Source organism: Equus caballus, chromosome 14 (assembly GCF_041296265.1).
Source record: "Equus caballus isolate H_3958 breed thoroughbred chromosome 14, TB-T2T, whole genome shotgun sequence".
Classification (NCBI taxonomy): domain Eukaryota; kingdom Metazoa; phylum Chordata; class Mammalia; order Perissodactyla; family Equidae; genus Equus; species Equus caballus.
The window spans coordinates 39,729,449-39,743,609 of record NC_091697.1 but is presented as its reverse complement, the minus strand read 5'-3'; the positions used below and the strand labels follow the sequence as shown (position 1 = coordinate 39,743,609).

Sequence of the window (14,161 nt, the reverse complement as noted above, 5' to 3'; positions counted from 1 at the left end):
AAGGCACAGACGCAGTCACTCTGTGGCTAACACAGTTCTGAATTCAGAGCTCCACCCACAGTCCCCCCTGCACAGGTCCAATCCAGCCATCTCCCTGGACCCATATCCTCTGTTCTCCTTGTCTCCTGGGGCCCCAGAGACTCACGGCAACTGGGCTTCATGGTGTGGGCACGACGGGGTTTAGAGGCAGGGGTCTTTCCTGGGGAAAGAATGCTAAGGGCACTTCTGGCCTGGACTCAATTGTTCTAAAATGTGGTTAGGATTGTCAGCCTCTTTCTCAATGGTCAGCAGAGGACACAGCCTGTGGTGGTCATCAGTGCCGCTCACCAAATATTACAGTTCTCTCCACTGGGGGCACATGTCCTTTCGGGGTTAAGCATGCCTATATGACTTGCTTTACCAAAAAAGCAAAGTGAGAGGAAGGAACGAGTCCCTTCCAGGCAAAGCTTTAGGATCCAGCGCGCAATTGCCTACATGCCCTCTGGCCTCCTGGAATGGTGACTGGCGGTGATCACGCCCATGGCTGCTCTATCAAGTTGGGGCCCAGAGTAAGGGCAACGTAAAACGGAGCCCATCACATTCCCACAATGGATGTTTTAAGCCACTCTCTTGGGATCGTTTGTTACCACAGCATAACCTGGCCTTTCCTGACTGATGCAGGGCCACATCTGGTGAGCCCTGGCTGCTGTGAGCCTGGTGGTAACCCGTCAAGAGCTGTCCTTTTGTTAAACCCGGGTTTGCAGACTCCAAGCCCTCTGGTCTCTCATGCACCTGCTGCAGGGAAAACACAGGCACTCCTTGGGGGCCCTATTGGAAGGAAGATCTTCAGGATGGAGAAGGTAAGGGACTCTCAACCCTTAAAAGGCACTCTATTAGACAAGTAAGAGCCTGAAAGTGTCATTTCCTAGCTGGGTGTCCTCAGGCTGGTGGAGGATTAAATGTGGGACACACATCAAGTGCTTAGCGCAGCCCCTGGCATGTGGTGAGCCCTGGGCAAACACCTGCACAGCAAAGATGCTCGCTGACGCCCCACTGTTAATAGTGGAAAGCAGAAACTGAGTATCCAACAACAGGGGAAATCATTGACCAATTATGGTACGTCCTTATACTACTAAGTGGCCAAAAAAGAGACAGAGGAAAAGGAAGGCGGTAGAACCACATAATGTGTAGATCATTGCAGACCGTTATTAAGAAAAGAGCTTGTTGTCACACAGTTTCGCTTTGGAGAGAGACAGAACTGAGTGTGGGTCTCAGCTCTCCCAGCAGTGTGTTTTGGACAAAGTTCTTAACTGCTTTAAGCTTCAGAGACTGACAATAATAGGAGGTCAATAAATGTGAGCTATTATTATTATTTTATTGTTATCAGTATGAATAATAAATCTAGGGGTCAACATTGGCAGATCACCTGACTCCTATTATCATTGCTCTGTCATCCTGTATTTCATCTCCCTAACGACCCTGTGAAGTTGATCTCAATCCATTTTACACCCGACCACACTCAGGCTCAGAGAGGTTAAGCCAATCGTCCAGAGTCCCCAGGTCATCAAGAGGGGAGTCAGGATTTGAACACAGTTCCGTCTGGCTGCAAAGTTCCTGCTTCTTCCTATGCATCTGTGCTTTGCTGGCACCTGGCACAGATAACAGGCTTTCAGTGTCATGGGATGGTAGAGGTTTATTTCTGATGGGGTCATCTTGGGACACTGCTGGAGTCATGGCCCCCCAGGGGACCCCACAGGCAGATACAGATGAAATGAAGCCATTGGATGAGCAGCTCCCAACTTTTTTGTGTTCGCAGCCCACTTTTGAACACTGGATTTGATTTGAGATCCAGAATCTTCCAAATAATAGTAAACAAGTCAACAATGATTACCAGTGTGATAGCCCACCTCCAACATGGCCCCATGATTTTCAGCTCCTCGTATTCACTTCCTTGTGTGGTCCCCTCCCAGCAGGGCTGACTCGTGTAAACAACAATCTATTCAGGAAACCATGGTGCATGACTTCTGGAGCTAGGTATAAAACACAATGTGGCTTCCACCTTGCTCTCCCTTGCTCTGGGGGAAGCCCATCTCCATGGTGTGAGGATGCTCAAGCAGCCCCATAGAGTGGTCCTCATGGCGAAGAGCTGAGGCTCCCGCCAACAGCCATGCGAGCGAGCCATCTTGGAAGGGGACTCCCCAGCTCCAGACAAGCCTTCAGATGATTTCAGACCTGGCTGGCATCTTGATTGCAACTTCAGGAAAGAATCCAGGCCAGAGTCTACACAGCTAAGTCACTTCTGACTTCCTGATCCACAGGAACTGTGAGATAATAAATATTTGTTTTAAGTCAATGAGCTTTCGGGTAATTCGCTACATAGCAATAAATAACTAACGCAACTACGCCCTCACAGTACAAGGACAAACGATGCCTTGAATATCCTTAAAAGAAAACAAAACAGTTATCACATGACTCTCTTTGTCCGCTTTGGCACACGTGTTGGAAGAATTAACCCTTCCACACCAACCATTCTCTCTCTCTTGTGTGCTCACCTGGCCAAGTTCTCACCGTTGCCGGTAAACACACTGTCTTCCTCTGGCATCAGCTCTAAAACGGGCCTCCCCCCGTCTGTCCTCTGACTCGTACGTAGCACGGCAATACCTGTCTGCCTCTGCCCTACGGTCCAATTCAAACAAAAAGCACTGGAACAACGTACACCCTGGCTTATAATAAACTTTACTCACTGGTAAAAACTTGGCAACACCTCTTGGAGGTCATGACTCCACAGCCCACCGTGCTAGGTGATTTCATCAAAAGCTGAACAAGAGAAACTTCACTCTCTCTGAGCCAAACCCCTCCTCCTGCCCAGGCCCCTCACTGCCTTCTTCTCCAGGCCTCTCCAATTGCCCCGGGAGACGCAGGCTGGAGACGAGCCCCTCCTTCCCAGGGGAAATCTGCTTTCAGAGGAGATCAGGGCAGCTGGGCTTTGCAGGGACAACACTGGTTCAGATTCTCAGCGCTGTCACTCTGGTAAGTTACTTAACCTCCCTGGACCTCAGCTTCCTCTTCCCTGCTGTGAGGCTAATAAAAGCACCTTCCTCCTAGAGCTGCAGAGCATCAATGAGAAAAGAATTGTCCAGGGCTTAGCACATTGCCTGGCAATTCGTAAGGGCTCATTTGCATTTCACTGTCAATCAAGCATAATAGCAATAATGGCAGCTGCAATTTATTAAGGGCTTACTACACGCCTAGCATCCTTTACACGGAGTATCTCATTTAATCCTGCCAGATAGGGCCTCTTTGTGTGCCCATGTTAGAACTGAGGAAGCTGAGGCACAGAGAGGTGAAGTGCCTTGCCCAAGACCACACAGACTCAGGTGATGAGGTGGCAGAGGCCTCACCCTTAACCACTTTGCTCTGAAGCCTCCCGAGGGGATGGAGCAAGGGCCTGGTACACATCAGGGACACTGCAGGGATTGCACGAGAACAGAAGAGCGGAGGGAGGGATGGTGAAGCAAAGGGACAGAGTCAAGATGGGAAGAGAGTTTCCCGAGTGGCAGAGACAGGGGTGGCATGGAAGTCCCCCGTGGGCTTTGTCACCTGCATCCTGTTTGTAGCAGGAGACTCAGGCCTCCTGCTCATGTGCAGAGCCACGGCACTCCCTCTACGTGCCGCCCAGGCTCTCCCGGGCCACGCCATGGTGGCCAGCTGGCCCTGCCGCAGCATGGACACCCTGCTGGAGCCCGGCCCAGGTTCAGATGCCGAGAGCGCTGCTGACGGCTCCGCCTTGCCCTTCCTGAGCACCTGCCCTGTGTACAGTGCAGCACTGGCTCACTAAAATCAGGTTCTGCTGGTGGGGAAAGTCAGGCAGTTTTATTGCAAAGATGAAATAGCATAAATATGATAGCATCAAATGGGGCCAGCTTTGGCCCCACACCACAGCATTGTTTTCTTCTCGCTGAACCAGAAAAGCAAACTCGCAGAACCAGCAGAGTCCAAAGCTCTGGACCAGAGAGGGCAGCTGGCTTGCAGCCCTCTTCCTCTTGGCTCTGACCCCAGGGAACCCCCGTGACTCAAGGGATAATAATAAGGGCTATAGAGGTATCTCCTGAGCCCTGTGCTTCCTATGGCTGGGGCTCAAAGAAGTTGAGTTTCTGGGAAAGGTGGCCCAGCTGGTAAGCCTGCTGTTTGACCGTGGGAGAGGCAAGGGGCTACCTGCATGGAAGTGACGATCAGTGTGGAAGCAGAGGGACCGTGGAAGCCACTGGACAGGGTGGGGATGGTGCCGCCCCTCAGAAAGCATTCATCCAGGGAGGCAGGAGAGTCTAGCCCACTGGCTCCCAAGCAGGGGTGATTTTTGTCCCCAGGGGACATTTAGAAATATAGAGAGATATTTTGGTTGTCACAGCTGGGGAGGGATCACAACTGGCATCTCGTGGGTAGAGGGAAGGGATGCTGCTGAACATCCTACAGTGCACAGGACCGGCCCCTACAACGCTGGATCATGTGGCCCCTAATGTCAGCAGTGCCGGGGCTGAGAGACCCTGGTGGAGCAGTTGAACGGGCACACAGCCTGTGGGGTGTGAGGCACCCACGCCAGCTGTGTAACCAGGAACAGGCACCACACCTCCTCAGTTTCCCCCCAGAAAATGGGGGATACTAAGTTCCTGCCTCCTAGGGGCGAACCAAGTTCAGTGCTTTCCAGGGCAGACACACAGTAGGTGCTCTGTAATGTTGCTACTGTTAATGACCAAGGACATGCGCTCTGCAGAAGACCACTGACAAGGTGGACCCGAAGGAGGCCACCAGAGGAGCAGACCTAGCGTGTGAGAGGGTGGAGGAAAGCGGAGGAGGCGCCATAACTGGTTCCGGCATTAAAAGCTTCTGCCTTGCTTCAGCCTACATCGCCAGCCTGGAGAGTCCCTGGGCCAGCACACCCCAGGCTTTTCCTATCTCCACAGTCCCCACTCCCCCCAAGGACCTCCTCCTCTAAGAAACGCCTTAACCAGCCCAACCCTTAAGAATCCCAGGCCCTCATCACAGACTGAATCACGGCTCCAGAGATACATCAAGACACACACACAGTCACATCCACAGACTCTGAAAAACACATCTGTTCTCATCTGTCACACACACACACACACACATAACCTCAAGACACACTCCAGCTCTGTTCACAGACTCATTAACGTATTCCCATATACACACACACAATCATACCACAATCTCACCAAGACACACGTAGTCCCACATACACACACACATACCCAACACTGGCACAGGAAAGCAATACATACCCAAGGTATGCAGTCACGTACGCAAACCCACACATTCACCTACATACACAGATTAAATACAAACTCAGGAAAGTCCATAAATCTCATGTAGACGCACATACTTAACATTTAGGGACATAAAGATAAACACCTGTGCAAACACAGAGGCTCATTCCAGGCACACAAACTCATATACAACTATCACTGTGTTTATATACATGAACATACATATACATACATCGCTCAAGACACACACGTATACTCCTATATATCCTCCCAAACACACATAAGCGGACATACAAAAAGACATTAAAATAAACCTGTCCCCTCATATACACACAGATATGCTTCCATAGCACATTTCCTTCATTCCTCGATTCATTTACATTATAAAAAGTTGCTAAGGAAACTTCCTTGGGGCACCTTCCAAATTCAACCTCGTGTTACCCCAGCAAAATGCTCCCCCAGGTCTTTTCTCCTTTTATATTTCCACTTGCGGATAGGCGGTGTGTCTTCTCTCTCCCCCGCAAGGCCCCGGAAGCAGGGCTCCGTCTCCTTCATCTCGGTCCCTTTCTAACTGCCCTGTGCCCCGAGGCCTCCGCGGAGAGGTGCTCTCCAAGGGTCCGTGTCTAAAGATGCATTCCCGGGCACTAACCCAACAACGACAGGGGGTGGCCTGTGGGCGTGGCTAGGAACCACGTGGTCACCAGGGCACTCGGGGATGGCGGATGAATGGGGGTTAGCGTCCAACCTCCTTTCTCCGCTTCAGCCCCGCCCGCCCTGCTATTCTCCTAGCCGCTTCTCCCGCACAACCTACCGGGGGAGAGGCGGGGGCTGGGGCTCCGGCCGCCCTAGGAGATCCTCCCCTCCTCCCGCCTGCTTCCCCGCCTCGCTCCCTCTCCCGTCTTTTCTCTTTCCTCCTCTCTCCTCCCCACACCACCCCCGCCACTGGCCCCTCCCCGCCCTCTCCCACCTCCCTCCTCCCTCCCCCCTCCTCCCTCCGCGCCTGGGCCGCTGAAGGCTGAGTCATCGCTGCGGCGCTGCCGGGAGAGCAGGCGAGCAGGTAGGAAGGGTGTGAAGAAAGCGACGCCGTGCGACCCGCCACCGCCACGACCAACCGGACTGAGAACTTGCGCACGACCCTCTCCCGGGGCCACCCATGGGGACCAGGGCCGCAGTGGGCAGGGGCGACCGGCCCTGGAAGGCCCAGATTCCGCCCCTGAGACGGCCGCCGCCTTGCAGCGTTCTGGAAGAGCTACACATCGGATGGAATCGTACGCTTGTACATAACGTTAGGGCGGCCTCCAGGGCAGGCATCGCAGACTGGTGGCCCACGGGCCGATGTGGCCTGCACCTGATCTGCACACAGTGTTTTTTGTTTGTATGTTTAAGTTCTAGCTGGATTCCAGTGTTTAAGTACCATCCAATATTTCATAGGGGGAAAATCAGATTCCCGACTCTTGAAAAATTAGAATATATGGTCACACTGGACCCGCACCTCCCATGACAGCAATAGCCTAATGCTGAGTGGGGCTGCCTCTTTCAGTAAGGGCATTGCATCCTCTAGTTTGCCGCAGTCCCCACTACTCCCTCCTATTCTCCTAGGCAACTGAACTGCCTTTCTGTTACCTGCTGATCCCTTGATCTAGTGATTCCTAATGTAGTCCATCCTACCCATTTCTCAGATGGAGATGGGGTAGTGGAGGTGGGAGTTCACCAAAGGCACACAACACGTGGCAGCCTTAACGCTGAAGGAGAACCCAGCTTTTCCTCACCCACTAGTTTTTTCTACCAAACCATTCTGCCTCCTTTGGTATGCAAGCTAAAAAGGGAAGTTGTTTGTGAAAAGAGGGTCCCAGAACAAGATCTGGGGGATCAGAGTGGCCCCCAAATAAAAGATGATTTGGAGCAGTAATTAACCAGCAGAATGGTCAAACGGCTTTAGATTTATTGCGAGATGAGGGCAAATAGAGTAAGGAACTGAGCAGAAGCAGAGTGTACGGCAGCCCCTCTCTGGAGTTGACGTAGCTCTTCACAGTCTTTCCCGTTAGAGTCACAACAGAAGACAAAACTGGGGTGAGTGGATAGATGCAACAGTTGGCCATTCCGTCAAATTTGGTTGTAATAAGTTGTTTTCAAGTCACTGGAGCTCAGGCCTGTTGTATAAGGGCTGCAAAGGCGGTCTGCCACTTTGCTTAGACTAGCCTCTAGTCGGCTGCTTCTCCGCCTGTAATGTGTCCATGATTGTTGTAAAATGCAGACTCTGATTCGGTAGGACGGGGGTGGACCTCGAGGTCCGGCCTTTCTGACAAGTTTCCAGGAGCTGCCAATGCTGCAAGCCCCCAGACCCCACTTTGAGCAGCAAAGCTCTGGACTCTGTGCCTTCTGTTTGGTAATGATGGTCCTTGCTGCGTGGCAGCCAAGAGGAGGGGCTCAGAATCCCACAGACCTAGGCGTGGATCCCAGCCTGCCCCTTAATAGCCCGGCAACCTTGGGCAGACAGCTCATCCTCCCTGTGCCTCAATTTTCTCATCAGTGCAACTGGAATCAAAGAATACTTACCTCCTTAGGAGGGTAAGGGAGGAGGACCGAGCTGGACGTGTGGCCCCAGCACAGTGCATGGCTCGCGGTCGGCGCTCTGTGAAGGCAGTTTCTGTTACGGTGCGCTCTCTGCAGAGTACCCACAGGCAGAGACACCCATGGCAACGTGGTTAAGGAGGGGGATCTATAAGACATTTCAGGATAATAATTGAACCCCTTAATGTGGCCTTCCAGGCCATGATGTTATGGTCACTGTCAGCCAACCCCTTGCTGCTCCTCCCCTCTCTGTCCACACTTCAGCCGCACTGGCTGCTCATTAGGTCCCTCACCGTGCTACTTTCCTCAGACGCCTTGTACATGCTGTTCCTCATACTCCTAGTGACTGGCCCTTTCTTATCCCTCAGTCTCAACTCCTCTGTCACTTCCTCAGAGATGCCTTCCTTGTTCCCAAGGTCTCTAAAGTAAGGATTCAGGGGTTGTGTTCTGGAAGAAAGGGAGCACAGGGGACATTTCTTGGGGCTGCATATATATATGGAGGTCACTGTTTTTGCTTAGATTGTACATTTATTTAGAACAGCTTTTGGGGGGCAGATGGAGGGGAGGAGGAACTACACACTGCCCCTGCTAGTCTACACAATGCCTTTCTGCAAATTAGAAAAAGGCACAGCCTGGGCAAGCAAGCAGGGACTGGATTTCAGCTCTCGCCTGCCCTCTCAGCTAGTTACCTTTGTGCAGTATACAAACTGTGCAACCTTATGTGGCCGCCCTAGTGCTAATGCTCCCCAGGCTGCCTTGTGACCTGCTTAATCCTCCTGCCTGGATTAAGTTCCTTTTATAAACTTTTCTTAACTCCATAAAACTCATCCCAATTGGAATTAGGTATCTTGGGAATGATTTATGTAAAATCTGTCCCTTGTACTAGACTTTATGCCATATAGAATTCTCTAGGCTGTATCACCAATGCCTAGCCTGGTGCCTGCAACAAAGCAGGTGCTCCATAAATATTTGTGGAATATTTCAGGAGCTCAGTGTCTACCAGGAGAGAGAGGACTCATCGAAGTAACTATGGCATGAGATGGACAGGCACAGAGCTAAATGATTGCAGCCCCAAGGACGATGTCACTTCTAGCTGAGATCATTGGGGGATGCTCATGAAAGACGTGGTGTTTGGGCCGGGCAGGATGGAATAGGTGGAGTTCATTAGACCCAGATGAGTGGGAAGGTATTCTTGGCAGTGCGAAAAGCAAAAGCAAAGGTATGAAGGGAGAAAAGTTCAATGTGTTCCTATGACAAGTCACAAATTGTGATCAGCAGACTAGCCAAGTGTGTTTTGTGAATTAACTGCCGATATTTAAAAATCAGGAGATTTCACTTATGGTCCAGATTTCTCAATTCTCTTGAAAAACTGGAAGATCCCACCAGGCAACAGTTGACTGGCACTGAGAAGTGACAGGCCCTTTAGAAAGTCTGTGCTTGCTTCAGTTTGCCACAGCGCCAACCTTTCCCCATTGCATTCTTACACCCAGCTCTCTTCGCTCATTATTGTCCCTTCCTGGCCTGGCTGTGCAGCTGGCTAGCAGACCATTTGACTGATGCATGGGAGCTATAAGGAAAATTGGTTCAGATCCTCTGGGCCCTTAAAGTCCAAACTAAGGAAGTTGGCCAATATCCACCCTGAAGGAAATTAGGAGCCACTGAAGGTGTTTGAGCTTCTAGGTTTAGTAAGGCTGTGGGTGGCTTTAAGAAGGTCCTCATGGACTGTGAAGAACATACAGAAGAAGCACAAGAACCCAAAGAGGGGACACGCGTGCCACCGCTTTTCTTTTCTTTTTTTTGTATTGGTGAAGAACAGGCCTCCTCAGCTACGTAAATAAGCTGGTGACTCTGCAGGGATTTCCAGGGTCTTCATCTCCACAGAGCACAGCCCACAGCTCCCCTGGCCCAGCCAGGACGGACTGTAAAAGGAGGAACTTCAGGCAAGGAGGCTGGTGAAGTTCTGGAAGCCAAAGGAGTGGCTTTCAAAGAGAAAAACACATGGGCGGACCCATGGCTGGGGGACAGGAGCTTCCAAAAGGCAGAATTTCAATCTTAAAGGTTTCTGATTATTCGCACAAAGTGACATATAACTAGCTTTTGCTTAGCTTGAATATTTCCAGACACATCTTTTATTTTTCTTAAAAAATAATTGTAGTTTTATTCTGTTTATAAAAATTATATATCCTCATTAGAAAAAAAATGGGAAAATATAGAAAAATCAAGTAAAGATAATAATCACCAGTAGTCCTATCACCCAGAGGTAACACTGCTAATATGTTGGTGGATTTCCTTACGTTTATTTTTTTCAGTGTATTTATACTTTTTTAAAACAAAGTTGGGGTCACACTTCATATACAATTGATTGCCCTTTTTTGATTCACATTATATTGTGACTCATACCAGGAAAATGTATTAATGCATCTTCTTGTAAAAATTTCAAATAAGAAATTTAATTCAGAATAGAAAAATAAACACTGTATAGTGGCATCATTTTTCCAGATTATTAAATATGCTTCGAAAAAACATTTTGCTCATTCATTTCCTTCCATTATCAAAGTATAATCAGGGAATCAGAATTTTTTCATCTTGCAAAACAGGTAAAAGAGGTATTGCCACATTCATTTTACCGAGGAAACTGAGTCACAAAGATGAAGCGATTTACCCCAAAGCGCGCACCCAGCAGCTAGCCCAGGGCTGGACTACAACGCCCGGGCCTCTGGGCCTCCGAGGCAAGGTTGGTGCTGTGGGGGAAGGGTACACAGGCTGCTCGCCCCACGCCCACTCCAGTTAGTTTAGATAATGTCGACTGTGCTGTTTACATTCTGGGAATCAAGGAGAGCTTTAAATGGAGTGCAGTTAATCTGGGTGGGCTTCGTGGAAGAGGCACGTTTTATGCAGATCTTGAAGGTTTGTCCAATTCCTAGGTAAGTGAGTGGCAGTCACCGAGCCTACTGATTCCCAGGCTAATGATAATAACCAGCCTTTGTCGTGTGGCAAGCGCCTTCCTAAACCCGTGAATACTGCTTATGTTATTTAATCCTCACACCCAACCCTATGAAGTGCTGTTATTTTCAACATTTAAAAATGTAGAAACAGAAACACAGAAAGGGGCAGTGACGGGCTCAAGGTCGGACAGCTAGTGAGTACCAAGGTAGAGACCTGAAGCCAGGCATACCGGCCCCAGAGCGGCTCCCGCCCTCCGTCCGCGCACCCGCCCTGCATAGGCTGAAGGATGAGCAGCAGGGCCCAGGCTTTGTGTCGCGGCCGTCCCCGACAGCCGGGAGGCCGGCACAAAGGACCCACCCCCGGCTGGCGGTGCGCGAGGGACGCGCGGGCAGTGCCTGGGATGACGCGCTGGCCGAGGGGCTGGGCGACAGCAGCCAGCAGGGGAGGGCGCCCGGGGCCGCTGTTTCCACCGCCGCCCGGTCCCTCAGAGAGGATTCCCAAAGTGGGAAAATATAAATAAAAAATGAAGGATTCCCCAGAGTGTTTGGCATCCGGCGGCCAGTCCTCAGCGATTGTCTTGATTGATTCTCTGATTCTCAAATAAATTCCATACTAAAAGAAGTGAGGGCTTGGAATCAAGAGGCGCGACTCGAGTTCTAGCCCTGCATCTGCCACAATCTGACTGTGTGATCTTGGGTCAGTCGCTTCCCCTCTCTGGGCCTCGAGGTTAAAGCTGGTCCTTTCACCCGCTCTTTGCAGCTCACATCCCACCGCGATGTGGCCGACAGGATTCCGGACTTTCGGGAGAATATGGTGGAAACTGGAGCTGTTCGCCGTGCACGGGGGTCCGCAGGTACCGCGCCCACCCGGCTCCCTCCCAGCTCCAGCCTCTGGGCCCACAGAAGGGTCGGGGGTGTCCCGCCGGGAAACCAGCTCCGCCCCGCCCCGAAAGGCATCCCTGCCTTCCGCCCCCATCCCCGTCCCGGTCCCCAGCCGTGCCCACAAGAGCGAGGGTCTGCGCACCGGGGCGGGCAGGCTTTTGAATTCCTCCCTTGATCTGTTCCCTGCGGCCCAGCTAGCCCAAAGGAGCGCCCAGCCTCCACCTAATGGCTCACCCCAGCAGCCCTCCTCTCATCCTTCAGAGGGTGGCCTGTGAGCGATCTCAGGCACAGCCATGCCCTCCCCTACGAGGAAACCTTCCCTGGCTCCCCACTGCCGCTGGAGTAATGTCCAAACTCCTTAGAATGACCAGGAAGGCCTGCCTCCACCTGCCCCCAATTCATTTGCCCTTAACATTGTCACCTTAATGTAGAGCTTAGTGATTTTACAAGCAGGAGCCAGGCACCCCGGTTTAAATCCTGAGTCTGCCTGCTCCTGTATGACCTTAGGCAAGCTCCCACAAACCGCTGAACCTTGATTTCCACACTCAAAGTGGGGGCGGTAGCACCCGGTAGGACTGTGTGAGGAATTAAGTGAGTCACTTTACATAGTTCCTGGAACATAGTAAACTCCCCTTGAGCATTTACTGTTATTATAACAATTACCAACCACATTCGGCTACCACCTCCTGCTTCCTGAAGCTCATCACTCTTTCCCAACCCTGTGCCTCCGTGTGTACCTGGAGAGCCCTTCCCCTTCCCTTCTCTCCAGCCAGTAGGCTCCTACACACCCGTTAAAGCCCTATTCAAAGGCCATTGCCTGTGAAGACTTTCCCATCCTTCCCAGTTCCTTCCTCCTCTATCTGCTTGTCACCACCTTAACCCACGGACCACACTTAGCATCACCAATGTGGGACAGCCAGCAGAGCGTGCCTCCCCATGGGACGCAGTAGGCTACACAGCTCCACCTGTTTGGGCTCCTGCCAAAAATGTGGAGCCTGAATCTAACCAGGCCTTCAGAGCTGGCTTCAGTTGAAAGGAATTCCAGGGGATAGAGGAACACATTAAATAACACACAGAGAAGCAATCAGACAAATCCAGAATGTGAAGCAGTTTATAAGACAAGTGACATGGTCTCTTAAAAGTCAATGTTGTGAAAACAAAACAGAAGCTAGAGCGATGGGGGAGGAGGTTCTAGATTGAAAGAGATCCAAGAATCTAACGACTAAACGTAAGATGTGATTCTATGAAGACCGTGTTTTTAGGCAATGGGGAAAATTTGTCTGTGAACGGTTTATTAGATGGTATAGAGAAATTATTGTTAATTTTGTGAGGTATGGTAAATGTCTCATGGTTATGGAGAATGCCATTATTTTTTGGAAATGCATGCTGAAGCGTTTAGTGCTAAAGTGTTAGAATATCTGTAATTAACTTTAAAATGGCATAGCCACAAATTTTATATATAGTCAGATGAACTAAATATGGTAAAATGTTGACAATTGTTGAATCTATGTGATCGATATATAGTTAATCAGTTTACTGTTCCTCCTTCTACTTTTCTGTATTTGTTTTTTAAAGATTGGCCCTGAGTTAACATCTGTTGCCAATCTTCTTTTTTTTATTCTTTTTCTTCTTCTCTCCGAAGCCCCCCAGTACATAGTTGTATATTCTAGTTGTAGGTTCCTCTGGTTACGCTATGTGGGATGCCGCCTCAGCATGGCCTGATGAGCAGTGCTAGGTCCGTGCCCAGGAGCTGAACCAGTGAAACCCTCGGCTGCCGAAGTGGAGCTCGCGAACTTAACTACTTAGCTGCAAAACATAGGGCTGGACCCTATGTTTTGATACTTTCATAATAAAAAGTTTTTTTGACTTTTAATTTAAGACTAGTGGGTCTTGCCATTCAGCTTATAGATTATGAACTTCTGGGAGTAGGATCCAGGTCTGGATAAACTATATTTCTCTCGCAGCACCGAGTTCATAATAAATACTCAATAAACATTTGTTGAATGAATGAAGACTTTACATTGCTACGGCACATGGTTCATTAGTAAACTTACTCTTAGGAATCTCCAGAATGAGAAATGATGATGGTAAACTCTTATCAGGCATTTACTATGTGCCAGGCTTGGTGTTAAGCCCCTAACATGCCTTGTCTCCTGTAATCCTCACAGCAGTCCTATAAGGTAAGGAAAATATTAATCCCATTTTACACATGAGAAAACTGACACACTGAAAGGTGGAGAAATCTGCCCCCAAGGTTATTCAGTTAGTAATGGCAGAAGCATGTGGTTCTAACCATTGTACTGTGTTGCCTCGTCCCTCTCATGCACCATTCTATCAGCACAGGCAATTATGTGGGGACCTGTTTTAGCACTTACGCCTGCTAGACCAGGAGCCCTTCAAAAGCAGAGGAAAGAAAACATGTGCACACAAAAACTTGCACACAAATATTAATAGCAGCATTATTCAGAATAGCCAAAAAGTGGAAACAGCCCAAATGTTCAT

The 14,161-nt window shown here is 50.0% G+C and overlaps 2 long non-coding RNA genes across 2 annotated transcripts; one reads left to right on the top strand and one right to left on the bottom strand.

Annotated features, from left to right (window-relative positions):
• Positions 1–1,335: 1,335 nt before the first annotated feature.
• LOC111767753 (uncharacterized) lies at positions 1,336–5,910 on the bottom strand. The gene is made up of 2 exons (XR_002799562.2): positions 5,642–5,910; positions 1,336–2,300 (listed from the first exon to the last, which is right to left on the bottom strand). It is a non-coding gene; the product is annotated as an uncharacterized lncRNA (long non-coding RNA).
• A 5,352-nt stretch (positions 5,911–11,262) lies between these two features.
• LOC138917557 (uncharacterized) lies at positions 11,263–13,532 on the top strand. The gene is made up of 2 exons (XR_011425739.1): positions 11,263–11,631; positions 13,330–13,532. It is a non-coding gene; the product is annotated as an uncharacterized lncRNA (long non-coding RNA).
• Positions 13,533–14,161: the final 629 nt, after the last annotated feature.